The sequence below is a fragment of the Muntiacus reevesi genome, chromosome 5 (assembly GCF_963930625.1).
Source record: "Muntiacus reevesi chromosome 5, mMunRee1.1, whole genome shotgun sequence".
Classification (NCBI taxonomy): domain Eukaryota; kingdom Metazoa; phylum Chordata; class Mammalia; order Artiodactyla; family Cervidae; genus Muntiacus; species Muntiacus reevesi.
The window spans coordinates 33,161,431-33,174,139 of NC_089253.1; the positions used below are offsets into that span (position 1 = coordinate 33,161,431).

At 39.9% G+C, this 12,709-nt stretch overlaps 1 protein-coding gene across 4 annotated transcripts in view; it reads left to right on the top strand.

Annotated features, from left to right (window-relative positions):
• The window catches only part of OPCML (opioid binding protein/cell adhesion molecule like), a 495,948-nt gene that overhangs the window by 300,979 nt on the left and 182,260 nt on the right, over positions 1–12,709 (top strand). The window lies entirely within an intron of this gene.

The window sequence follows — 12,709 nt, forward strand, 5'->3', positions numbered from 1 at the left end:
GCCCTAAAATCAGCCAGGCTCCTGTCCCGCTTCTAAGTACCCACCATGATCTTCGCATCTCAGAGCCAAGGCAGGAACTTGTGCCTCTGGTAGTAGCACCCCTGCTCATGCATTCAGGATGCAGATCAGGTATCCTCTGTTCAGAAAGGAAAGCTTTTCTAAAATTGGAAGGTAAGTTAGGTGACCTTTCTGAAAGCTGCCATATTCCATGCATATACCACTGTGCTAGAACCACACGTGTCCTCGTCTGCTTAGCATTGTGTCTGGTCTGATTTTGGAGTCAGACACTGGGCCTTTCATCTCTGTAAGCCCAGCACCTAGCACGGTGCCTGGCATTGAGGAGCACGAACAGGTGTGTGTGGCGTGAATACTAAACGGGACCGTTGCCTTGCCTGCAGGCATCTGTCACAAGTCCTAGCTTGCCATCCTTATATATCTTCATGGCCATTTGAAATGCCCCCAGACAGGACCACTGAGGCTGTAAGCTGTCTTTTCCCTGCAAATCAAGTACAGTTCTCTTGTATCACTTACTATATTGTATTTTATTTAGGAGTTTCCTTACCTGTCTCCATTTGTTTCTTCATTGAGCTCCTCCTGAGAGGGAGGCACCAGGTTCTACGCAGTTCCTTTCTTTAAGTACCTTAGAGTCTTTGGTACAAATTAAATAAAGATGTTGATAGACAGTGTATCTCAGGCATCTTAATACATGTATGAACTGGGTACAATAGAGCCTAGAAAAGGAAATAGTCATCCCCTTACAGGGACAGCTGGGAACATTTTAGAGAAAGGTTGACACTAAGATTCTGGAAGGGTGAATGAAAAGGATTCCAACTGACAGGGGAGAACAGACATGGCAGGCTTGGACTTGTGGAAGAGCCTGGCCTATTTGAGAAATGCTAAGGAGCTTTGCATGGCAGGAACATATGGGGAGCGATAAAGCCAGACAAAAAGGCAAAAGTCAGATGCTATGGGGAATCCAATACACAGATAAGGAATTTGGAAACCACAGAAGGATTTTCTGCTGGAAGAGAAATATGATTAATGTCACTAGATTTTGATTTTAAAAAATACGTACTTTATTGTGAATGCAGATAAAGTATAACAAAAGATATGGGAAAGGTCTGGTAAAAAGTGAAAAATCAGCTTATCTGTATTAATAGGTTTTCCTCTTGGAAATAATGATCTACTAAGGGCATCTTGACATGGCCTAAATAAACGAATCTACCAGAAGAAGTAGCAGTGTGTCTAGAATTCAAATAGCTGGTTCAGTGCTCACTGATATGAGACATGCAGGCTTCCCTGGTAGCTCAGATGGTAAAGAACCTACCTGCAATGTGGGAGACCCGGGTTCATTCCCTGGGGTGGGAAGATCCCCTAGAGATGGAAATGGCAACCCATTCCAGTATTCTTGCTTTGAAAATTACATGGACAGAGGAGCCTAGCAGGCTACAGTCCATGGGGCCACAAAGAGTCAGACAAGACTGAGTGACTAACACTTTCACTGATCAAGCTGCCTGGGTTCTGGATTATGTACTTTTTTACATTTTTTTCTTTTTCTGAAAATATCTGACATACAGAACATTTTAAAGGAAACATTATATATATATATATATATATATATAGTCACTCTTTTAAAAACAACTCATTTATGATATATTCAACTGATGAAACATCACACCTGCCAACTTTGAAAGGCTATAAATAGAGAGTGAAGCATAAATCTAGAAAGAAAACTAAGCAGATCCATTATATATCTTTTGCAATTAGGAGAATATTTTGGTGTCAGACTACAGAGAAATGGTTATTGAGTTGCTTAAAAAACTTAGCAACGGGAAATATAAGATACATAAATGACCCAAAAAAGTTTTATATCTATTGAAAGAATTATTATGTCAGCAATGTGAGAGATAAATAAATCCGCCATCCCAAATGAATTGACTGGATTTACACAAGTGGCTTCCCTTGTGACTCAGCTGGTAAAGAATCCGCCTGCAATGCAGGAGACCTGGGTTCCATCCCTGGGTTGGGAAGATCCCCTGGAGAAGGGAACGGCTACCCACTCCAGTGTTCTGACCTGGAGAATTCCATGGACTGTATAGTCCATGGGGTTGCAAAGAGTTGGACACGACTGAGCAACTTTCACTTTCACTTTTCACTCAATCTGTAGGTAAAATGGTAAGTGTCCTCTAAGGGGGAAAAAGAAGAAGAATTCAAACCAAATTACTCCAGTGGTCTTTACAGCAGGGGTGTTGGGGGTGGGGGATTGTTGTACTCAGGATTCCTGGTCTAAAATGTTCATGCTTCAGGTATAGAGCATCTGCTCAATAGGTATAGGATTTCCTGCGTAGGGCCACTCTTTGCCTGCCCTAATCACCACAGGGCCAGGTACCAGCCAACCAGGATGGTACCTCACTCCAGACCCTACAGAAATTATTTAACCTGGCCAGTCCCAAACCTTGCCTGCCCCGCCTTGCCTTATCCACACTCCTCTTCCTTCTGAGTGACTCTGGTCCTCCATGTGGCTTCCTTGCTGTGCTCTGCCCCCTATTTATGGAGATCTGCAAGTATAATAAACTTCCTACTATGTCTGTGTACAAGCATCTCCTGAAATAGGATCAGCTAGCTTATATTTCATCTCCAGTATAGTTTAATCTGCATTAGTGATGTTTTATTGTGTATAAAAATTAGGCGTTACTCTGAAGATAATTTAAAAATTAGTAATGCTACTACATAGCTACTCTTTTTTTATAATTATTATTACACCAACAAAATCCTTTTAAAATGTCAGAAATACCTAAAAAAAATTTTTTTTGCTTTATTTTGCTTTTTTTAATTGGCACCAGGTGCAGCATTGAGTTCATCACATTCTTCAGTTTATGTCATCTTGTCATCTTTACTCTGCAGAAAGTTGTTCCATTTAAGACAAAATCAAACAGTTAAGAAAACTGGAAAAAATTACTGACTGCAAATATGCTAAGCACAGGATTAATATCATTATTCTCTAAATAGGCAATGATAATTGATTTAAGGAAAATAAAAGACACTCATAAATTTTAAAAAAAGTAAAATAGGTATTTTGAAAGAGGATATGACATTTTTTAACACATGCTTATATGCAAAAATAAGCTAATTCACTAAGGAAGATATTACACATCAAAGTGCTGTTTTTCAATCATTATATTGACGTTAAAATCGTTGTGGGAAAGTTATAGTGGAAAAGTCACTGTCATAGGTTATCAGTGAGGTATAAATTAATTTAGAAAGCAATTTGCTGTTTACCCAAGACCACTGGAACAATCTTTTTCCTAAGATAGTGATTATAGACCTGTGAATTTTGACTAAAGAAATGATTAAAACCCAAATGTCAATGTAAAAAGATGTTCATCACATTGTTATTTGTGTCAGTAGAAAGTGTGTTATTCTGATTAGTAAAGAAATCACAGAAATCACAGCTTATGTGTAGTCTTTGTGTTTGTAAAGAAGAGTTGTAATTTGAGAGAGTGTGTTGTTACAAGGATAAATAGAAAGGATGCGTGTGTGTATGCATGTATGTATGTGTGTGAGTGTGTTCTCCTACTTCAGAGAATATACCACTAGACACCTTAGCAGGCTGGCAGAAAGTGAAGAGACTGGCAATGCCAAGTGTTGATGAAAATGTAGACTACGCCATGCTCATGCAATGCTATGGGAGTATAAAAAGTATAACATTTTTTTAAAGCATTTGGTAGTTTATTATAAAGTTTAGGATGCTTCTCTTTCAATACCTAGAAGTTCTACTCCTTGGTATTTACCCAAGAAAAATGAAAACATATGTCCACAAAGAGACTTGTATAAAAATATTTGAAGTGAAGTGCAGTGAAGTGAAAGTCACTCAGTCATGTCTGACTTTTTGTGACCCCCGTAGACTGTAGCCTGCCAGGCCTCTCTGTCCATGGAAATTTCCAGGTCAGAATACTGGAGTGGGTTGCCATTCCCATCTCCAGGGGATCTTCCCAAACCAGGGATCGGACCCAGGTCTCCCACACTGCAGGCAGATATGAAGATTTTCATAACAGCCTTATTCATTATAACAACAAACTGGAAACAGAATAAATATACATTAGTTGTTTAGTCGCTAAGTCATGTCTGACTCTTGTGACCCCATGGACTGTAGCCTGCCAGGCCCATCTGTTCCCTGGGACTCTCCAGACAAGAATACTGGAGTGGGTTGCCATTTCCTTCTCCAGGGTATCTTCCCGACCCAGGAATTGAACCCAGTCTCCTGCCTTGCAGGAAGATTCTTTACCGACTGAGCTACAAGTGAAGCCTAATATACATTAACTGAAGAATAGATGAACAAATTATGATGTGTTCATACAATGAGATACTACTTAGCAAAAAATTTAAAAAGAATGAGCTACCAGTATATATATCACTAAGAAAAATTTCAGAAGCATTAGATTAAGTTAAAGAAGTCAGACACAGTAAGCTTATATTCTTGGAGGCCATATAGATGTCATTCAAATGGATAAAACTAGTCTATGGTGATAGAAATAAAAATACTGACTGCTAATGAAAGAAGGTTATGAGGGAACTTTATGAAGAAATACTCACTACTTATTTTAGATGGTTGTTACCTAAGAATCAGAGAAGGCAATGGCCCCCCACTCCAGTACTCTTGCCTGGAAAATCCCATGGACGGAGGAGCCTGGTAGGCTGCAGTCCATGGGGTCGCTAAGAGTCAGACACAACTGAGTGACTTCACTTTCACTTTTCACTTTCATGCATTGGAGAAGGTAATGGCAACCCACTCCAGTGTTCTTGCCTGGAGAATCCCAGGGATGAGGAAGCCTGGTGGGCTGCCGTCTATGGGGTTGCACAGAGTCAGACATGACTGAAGCAATTTAGCAGTAGCAGCAGTACCTAAGAATATAATTTTTTTCAAAATGCATGAAATTATGGACTTAAGATCTATGATATGTAAATTTTATCTTAATAAGGTAATCCAAATTAATTTAAAAATGGATTAAATACTTAAATGCTAAAATAACAAAATAACCTCTAAGGAAAATTTATACATATGTATACCTAGACTCTCTCTCTATATATACACACACACACACATATATATATATATATATATATTTAGTTTTAGGGTGCATATTTTCTCACCCAAGACAAGAAACCTAAAAACTAGCTTGAAAAGGAAAAAAAAAAATTATCTTTGACTTTGTTTGTTAAAAAAATTACCCTATGGCAGAAGTATTAACATGTCAGTAGACTAAGAAGGGAAATAAATACATTTAAAAGCATAAAACACAGTGTCTACATTATAACATGGGGAAATCTATCATAGAATACTTGTTAAGAGCACAGGTCAGATCAATACCATTGTTGTTGTTTTTCTGTTAACACTCAGGACATATCTTGGATGCTATAGATCTCTATATAAGAGGGCATACTATGTTTTTTAGGTTTACAGTTCTGTGACAGAGCTCGTCTCTGGAAATGAACATGGGATAGTCATGCTCATCTGGGCCGGTCTGTTAAAATGATGTTCACCCAGAATGAGTCCTTCCTGTAAACATCCTCAGGACCGGGAATCTGGTTCAGCTGTAACAGTAGAGGAGGATCCTGGCATGCTATGGAGCAGTGGGGCAATATCTCTCATAGGCCCCTGATGGGAACTCTTGAGTCCCACTTCAGCTGCTTTGCTGGTGGGCTTGGGAATAGGGTGAGGAAGGCCTTGAGCTGAGATCGTAAATTTGTACAACTGCCATCGAAGCAGTCCATGACTTTTATGTACTTCTTTATGATTTAAAACTTTCCTTTGCATTCATTAACTCATTAGACCTTCACAACCCTGCAACCTAAGGAGATCAGGTAAAACCATGTCCATGTTAAAGACGAGAACATTGATATTCAGAAAGGCAAAGTCATCTTTGTAAGGTCAGATATCTTTTCAGTAATAAAGCTGGTACTTAAACGGAGGTCTGTCTCCCTCCATGGCTGTATAATTTTCAATGTGTCATTCTATCTCCAGGACAAGACAGTGTAGCCTCAGAGAAGTCTCTTCCTGAAAGATTCCATGATATTCAGCCTGAATGTATCTTTTTTTCTCTCTCTTTTTCTGTTTGCCTCCCTTCAGCAGGCCTGGGTAATCATTCTTCTCAGCATGGGAAACATATATCTAGTGTCATAACCGCCTCTCAGCTGTCACTTAGCCAAACTATGCAAATCCTCCATTCCCACCCTCCTGTGTAAGTCTTTCTTTCAGCCGAGATGTTCTCCAACCCTGGACGCCTTCCAGCTGTTCCGATGGGCTGGGAGGGGTGTCACCACCAGAAGATATAGAGAAGCATAACTGTTCAGCCTTCTTCATACATCTATCAGATACCTAACGAATGACGTTCTCATCATACTGAAAGGAGTCTAAGATGGGGCGAATTTATTTACAGGGTCTTCATAACAATTAAGTCAGTTCATCAGCAACCAGAATTACTGTGAGCCCTGAGCTCAATGACAGGGAAACTTAAGATATGGCATTATCCCAGTTTTAAAGGTGGTCCTAATCTAATCAGAAAATCTGTACAAACAATGTAAATCACTTTCTGCTATAAATAACAAAGCGTCAACTCTTGGTGTTTGAGGAGGGATATTAGTAACATCTCTTTGCCCTGCCCAAGTCCAGGAAAATGTAAAAGTCAGATAAGAAGAAAACAGAGATAAAAAATGTGGTGGTGGTTTAGTAATAGCACCTTCATTTCTGATTAAAAAAAAAATTGACTGTGGGTACTATGTTAGCACTGGACTGGTCCCTATCCCCATTCGCAGGGAATGCTGGGAAACTCCAGCCCCCCAGGCTAGGCCTGGCTTCTCCCCTTGCACAGCACAGGACCTCTGTGCAGAGGGCTGCTCCCAAAAGAAAGGGAAGGACTGATATGTCCTACCTGATCTTTTCCAAATCACTCATCAGATTATGGTGGTGAGAGATTTTGGAACCTCCAAGGAAAGCCAAGAATGCCTCTCAGATAAAAGGGACATCTGTAATCTCAAAGAAGCATCTCCTCCCCAACACCAGTTCAAGGGATGTGAACAATAAAGAGGTGTATCATCTCATGGGAGAAGTCAGAGGATGGGTGGAAATCAGGACTAAAATGGCATCTCTAGATCCAGATTCTTTCTGTCCTTTCTCAACATGTGGGTTTGGTCTTCAGGTTTGAACCATCAGAATTTAAAAGCGGGGGAAGGATTTTCAGACAAACTTAGGGACACTGCAATATTTAGGAGAAGGAAAAAGGTAGGAAAGTCTTCTCTTATGTCCCTTTTCATTAAGGAGGGGATGTTTTTCCAGGTATACTCCCTTAAACTCACCCTCAGATTCTAATTAAAATTAAGATTTGATGAACTGTCATGTCCTATTCACTGCAAGAGAGGCTCAGAAAATGAGTTTCTGATGTTTGAGCCCCTTGAGAGGAAGGTGGTCTCTGTCATACAAGAAGAAGTTTGTTAAGGTGGTAGTAGTGGAAACAGCTGTCGAGTGGGTAATCAACAGTGCCAACCTCAATTACATGTAAACAACATGCAAAGAATGTCAGTAAACCTGGAAATCACTGCACGGAGGACACACAGAGCTCCTGATGACTTAATATGTTTTTGAGTTCTCATTACATTTCTAAAATAAATGACGATCCAAACTTAAATGTTGCTGTCATTCTTGGGCCTATGAGCACTTGCTTGCTGCAAGAGTGGGATCATACTTTGAACAGGCTGATGGAATATGAATCTGGACCTTGATGATTACTTAGTCCTAGCTTCTGGTTTCTAAAGAGATGCAAACCAGGTTCCAGTTCCAGCCTACTTCTTAGTGGGGACTGAGATCATACACTCAGGGTCAGAACACAAAATTCTAACTCAGGTTTATGTGCAAGTTAAGAATATAATACTCTCTTACTTGTATATAAAATCTTCTGCAGAAATGCTCATATTCAAAGATGAACCTGTGCTGGAGATCACAGTGGTTTTGAAGTTCCATACTGTTGTATTTATCCAGTATCATTTTTAACTGTGAGAAAGAAACAATCCCCACAAGTAATGCAGTATGGAGCTTTCTTTCAGACCAGTATTTGAGTGTGGGATAGTTGGTCAATAATTGTTTAGAAGCCCTTTTTTCCCTAAACATCTGTAAATACAGAAAACCCAGATACTCCATCTAAAATCATGGGGACTACTTATTTTACAAACGTAATAAAACTGCTTCTGTCATTGCAAAATAAAATTACTGTAGATTTTCAAAATCCTAAGAACACTTAATTTATTTCCACTCTCACATCCCTTGTTCTTGAGGAGGGGGAAACAACACGAAAATTTCAGTCAAATGCTGATGAGGCTCAGGAATGATTGATGGTTCATGTGAAGTACTTTATTTGGAAAGAAAAGTGAGTCGCTTTTTCTTTCAGTAAATTTTGTCATGATTTTTTTTTTCTTTTTAAAATGGAGTTTTATTTAAAAGAATAAAAACAGGACTTCATAATGTAGGGTCTTGCCTACAGAGACCAAAACAATACATTGACCAAAATCTAGATGTCAGACACATTTAATCTGTTATCTTGGTAAAATCTACCTTAAGAAAGATCTCAGATTGTGCTGGCATCCATATTGATTTTATCAAGTAAGATCATCTTTGCTGTCAACAAGCGGTACTTTCTTGAGATTCCTAACATTTTTTTTCCATTCTTCCCCTACCCATCTGCCTTTGAAGCCAAAGAAAAGGTTACCAGACAACTAGGATGCCAAGTCATCACTTAGATCTCCCCAAACAGAAACAGAGCCGGAGCTAGCTGCTTCCAGACCATATTCACATTTAAGGAAAAGAAAGCCGAAATGGTACGTTTACAAAGCTGCAATGGCACATTTACAAAGCTGCGTGTGGAAAACAGAGCCCCCAGGATACAGGTATCCATTGTTGGCAGCAATAAAGTGCAAATGAAACCTGCCTTCACACTCACAATTGGGCATATTCACCATTGGGCACATTCTCCCATCAATGCCTGATAATATATGCAAATGTGTGTTTGCGCTCCCAGTTACCTGTTTGCTATCTTCATAGTTTTAGGGTCAGTGTAAGTGCTTTTATTACTATTTTTAATAAAATTGTTCTAAATTGTCTGCGGATGAACGATGCTTAGGAAAATTGCTATTGCCTTTAAAATCCAGAGTTAAACGAGCCTCTCCAAAACTCTTCCCTGAATAGAATCTGTATTAGGGACGTGAAATGCAAAAGTAAGGCAATTATCTGGGTGATTCAAGGTAAGCAGATCACCTTGCATATATTTGCCGCATTATTCTGGTTTTTAGGTAGAGGGAAGGGCCTCCATCATCCAGAACATGTTGCTTCACGTAACCGGTCCAGCCGCACCACCACAGAAATACAGGCAGTTGGAGCTTCTCTTTAGACGCTATTCTGGTGAAGAGAAGTGGATCCATGGCCTCACTGCGATCATGTGTCCAAGCAAATAAGCTTTCCATATAATGCTTTGTGACTCGCATTTATTCCGGCTTTTCTCAGGAAAGAAATAGTGGGTGTGAAGATACACTGAATTAAGGTTACAGAACTGCAAGTAGAGAAGAAAAATCTCTGAATAATTTTCTTGACACCACATTCAACCCCTTCAGGATCCATGGTGATAAAGCACTAAAGATTTATTTTAATGTGTAAAAACCCCACTCTGTTCCTCTGGGAGATGGTAAAGGAGTCCCTGGGAGGTTCGGGGATAGTTTATATTTATCAGGTAAAGTGCTGTCTGCTCACTAATAAGCTTCATAAATATTTCTCCCTTCTCCTGAAAGGAACTAAAAAAAGATCCAATTTTGCAATCTTAAAAAAAAGGAGGGGAGAGAGAGAAAGGAACCAATTTTCAAAGGTTCTAATACTTTAGTAGAAAAATGTAGCTGGGTTACAAGCTGCCTTCTTCACAAGACTGTTTGGATATCCTTTATATCGAACCCTAGCTTCACACACCACCAACCAACAGGCACTCCAGCACCCAGATAGATGACTGAGTCAGGCTCATGCTATATAGTCTTATATTTTTTATCTCTGTAGTTGTTAAACCTAGAAAAAGAATCAGATTTTTTAACTGGATTTGAAAGCTGATTTCTTCTCGTGACTCTAAGTAAACCTTGCCATATAAGAGATATACAAAATAGCCCTTTTAATGATGTACCTGCTTCCTTCTTAGTTCGGCTTTTTCCTGATCCTCGCAGACTTGTTGTACAGTCTCTCAGTCATGTCTGACTCTTTGCAACATCGTGGATTGCAGCACACCAGGCTTCCCTGTCCTTCACTGTCTCCCATTTTGCTCAAACTTATGTCCATTGAGTCAATGATGCTGTCCATCCATCTCATCCTCTGTGACCCCCTTCTCCTTTTGCCTTCAATCTTTCCCAGCATCAAGGTCTTTTCCAATGTGTTGGTTGTTTGCATCACGTGGCCAAAGTATTGGAGCTTCAGCTTTAGTATCAGTTCTTCCAATGAATACTCAGGGTTGATCTCCTTTAGGATGGACTGGTTGGATCTCCTTGCAGTCCAAGGGACTCTCAAGAGTCTTCTCCAGTACCACAGTTCAAAAGCATCAGTTCAAAAGGCTCTCAGCCTTCTTTATGGCCCAACTAATCCTAGCACACAGGTCCTTCTTAAGCCTCAGTTTGGGGAACAGTCCACCTCCATATTTTAGGCCCAGTTTTAACCTTAAATAAATAAATATCTGGAATTGTGTGCCAGCCTCTCTCTTAAGCCAGCCTTGCTGAGGGTGTTCAGGACTGGTGAACGTCAGTCTAGCGGCTACAGACACTGCCCTTGAATCTTAGTTTCAGAGAGATCCTGTAGCCTCAGTTGCCCTTGTTAAGTAGATCTGAGTCCCAAACCTTCCCACTGCTAAATTGTGGTATTTTTCCGTTATTACTTCTAAACTGACAGCTTAGATTTGGGTCTTTGCTCAGATCTTTGTTTATGGCATTTAAGTTCCACCTGCCATCTTTCCTCTTGTTTCCTTCTATTTCCAAAAGCATTTATTGAGTGCCTCTGATGTTCCAGGTGAATGTTAGGCACCAGCAGTATGCAGGACAGGTACTGCCTGCACCTAGATCCACAGTGATGGACAAGATGCCTGTGTTTAGAGCCAAGGATCTGGTCCGTAAGTTGGTCTGGTCTGACTGGCATGCTCTGACATATCCTGCCGTCGTTGCCTCTGGCTCAGGGGAGCCCACTTCAGGAGTCTGTAACCTGGTTTTGGAGACTGGGAATTCTCTTTTCCCACCCAGCTCATTGGACATCATGCCGGAGAAGGGCCTGGGTCTTGGCTGCTGATAATCTGGGACCCTAAAGTGAAGCATGTCTTGAAGCATGAACTTCCACATTTTCTATAAGGAGCACTAAGTGGAGTGATATAAAGTTAGATGTAAACCAGAACCACTTTTCTTTAAGATTTTTTTTCTTTTTGATGTGGACCATTTTTGAAGTCTTTATTCAGTTTGCTGCAATATTGTTTCTGTCTTATGTTTTGCTTTTTTGGTCGCAAGGCATGTAGGATCTTGGCTCCCTGACCAGGGATTGAACCCACATCCCCTGCATTGGAAGGCGAAGTCTTAACCACTGGACTGACAGGGAGATCTCAGGGCCACTTTTCTTAAGAAGCAGAATATATATATGTATAATACAGAATGTGATATGGGGTAGAGGATGCTTAGTCACTCAACAAACATATATAGAGTATCTCCCACTGGCCTAGCATGGACTAAATGCTTAGGAATACAGAAATTGGAAAAAAAAATGTCCAAGTTACAGTTTAGCAAGGGAGATTGTTATATAGTTATCCACTTGCCTGTGAGGATATGCAGATTTTGTAATGTGAGGGAAATATTAATACAATGAGCAAGTAGGTTACAAGCCACTTTTATACTGTAGGAATACAGATTAATCAAATGGTTATTTGGTATATCATACTAATGATAGATGTTGTACCTTCTGTGTTCAGATTGCTACATTTAGTAGATACAGTAGGAATCATCATGAAGATTCTGGCCATGAAGAGTAGAGTTATGTTCTGTGACTTTATGTCCAGTAATAGGTCTATTTTGGTAGCGGAAATCATGAATTGCCTCATCACTTTGTGCATCCGTTTAGCTAATCTGTATGTGTAAGGATCCAGTCAACTGGATAATGATTGGGTGAGTTTCCTTTTGCAGCTCTTGGTATTTTTCTCAGTTAGAATCGTTCACGTCCAGTCTTAAAACATGTTGCAAGTCGTGTCTCCAGGGATGCAGCTAGAGACCTGGTGAATAACACAAAGCATTTTTATGAAGCATAAGTGGAATTATTCTGGGTTGGTTGATGTCCCAGAAAAAATTTGTCAAGTGATCTCTATTTCTAAGCAGCTAGGTGTGACCAACCTGCTCCTTTGGTGCAGTCTGTATTCTTTCCCTCTCTGTCCTCACATCTCTGTGCTTTTATAGCACTTACCATTGTGGCATTTGCTGTCACCAATCTACTTCTTATTAAATTGTAGCTGTTCATCTTCTTCTCATTCCTGTAACATAGCTTCTGCTTAAAGTTCATTTTCTCTGTAGGATCAAGTCCTAGAACTAATAACAGCTTACGTGTGTTGAGTTTTTACAATGAATTTGCTAAACCTTTTGCATGCATTACCTCATCTAATCCTCATGTCAATTC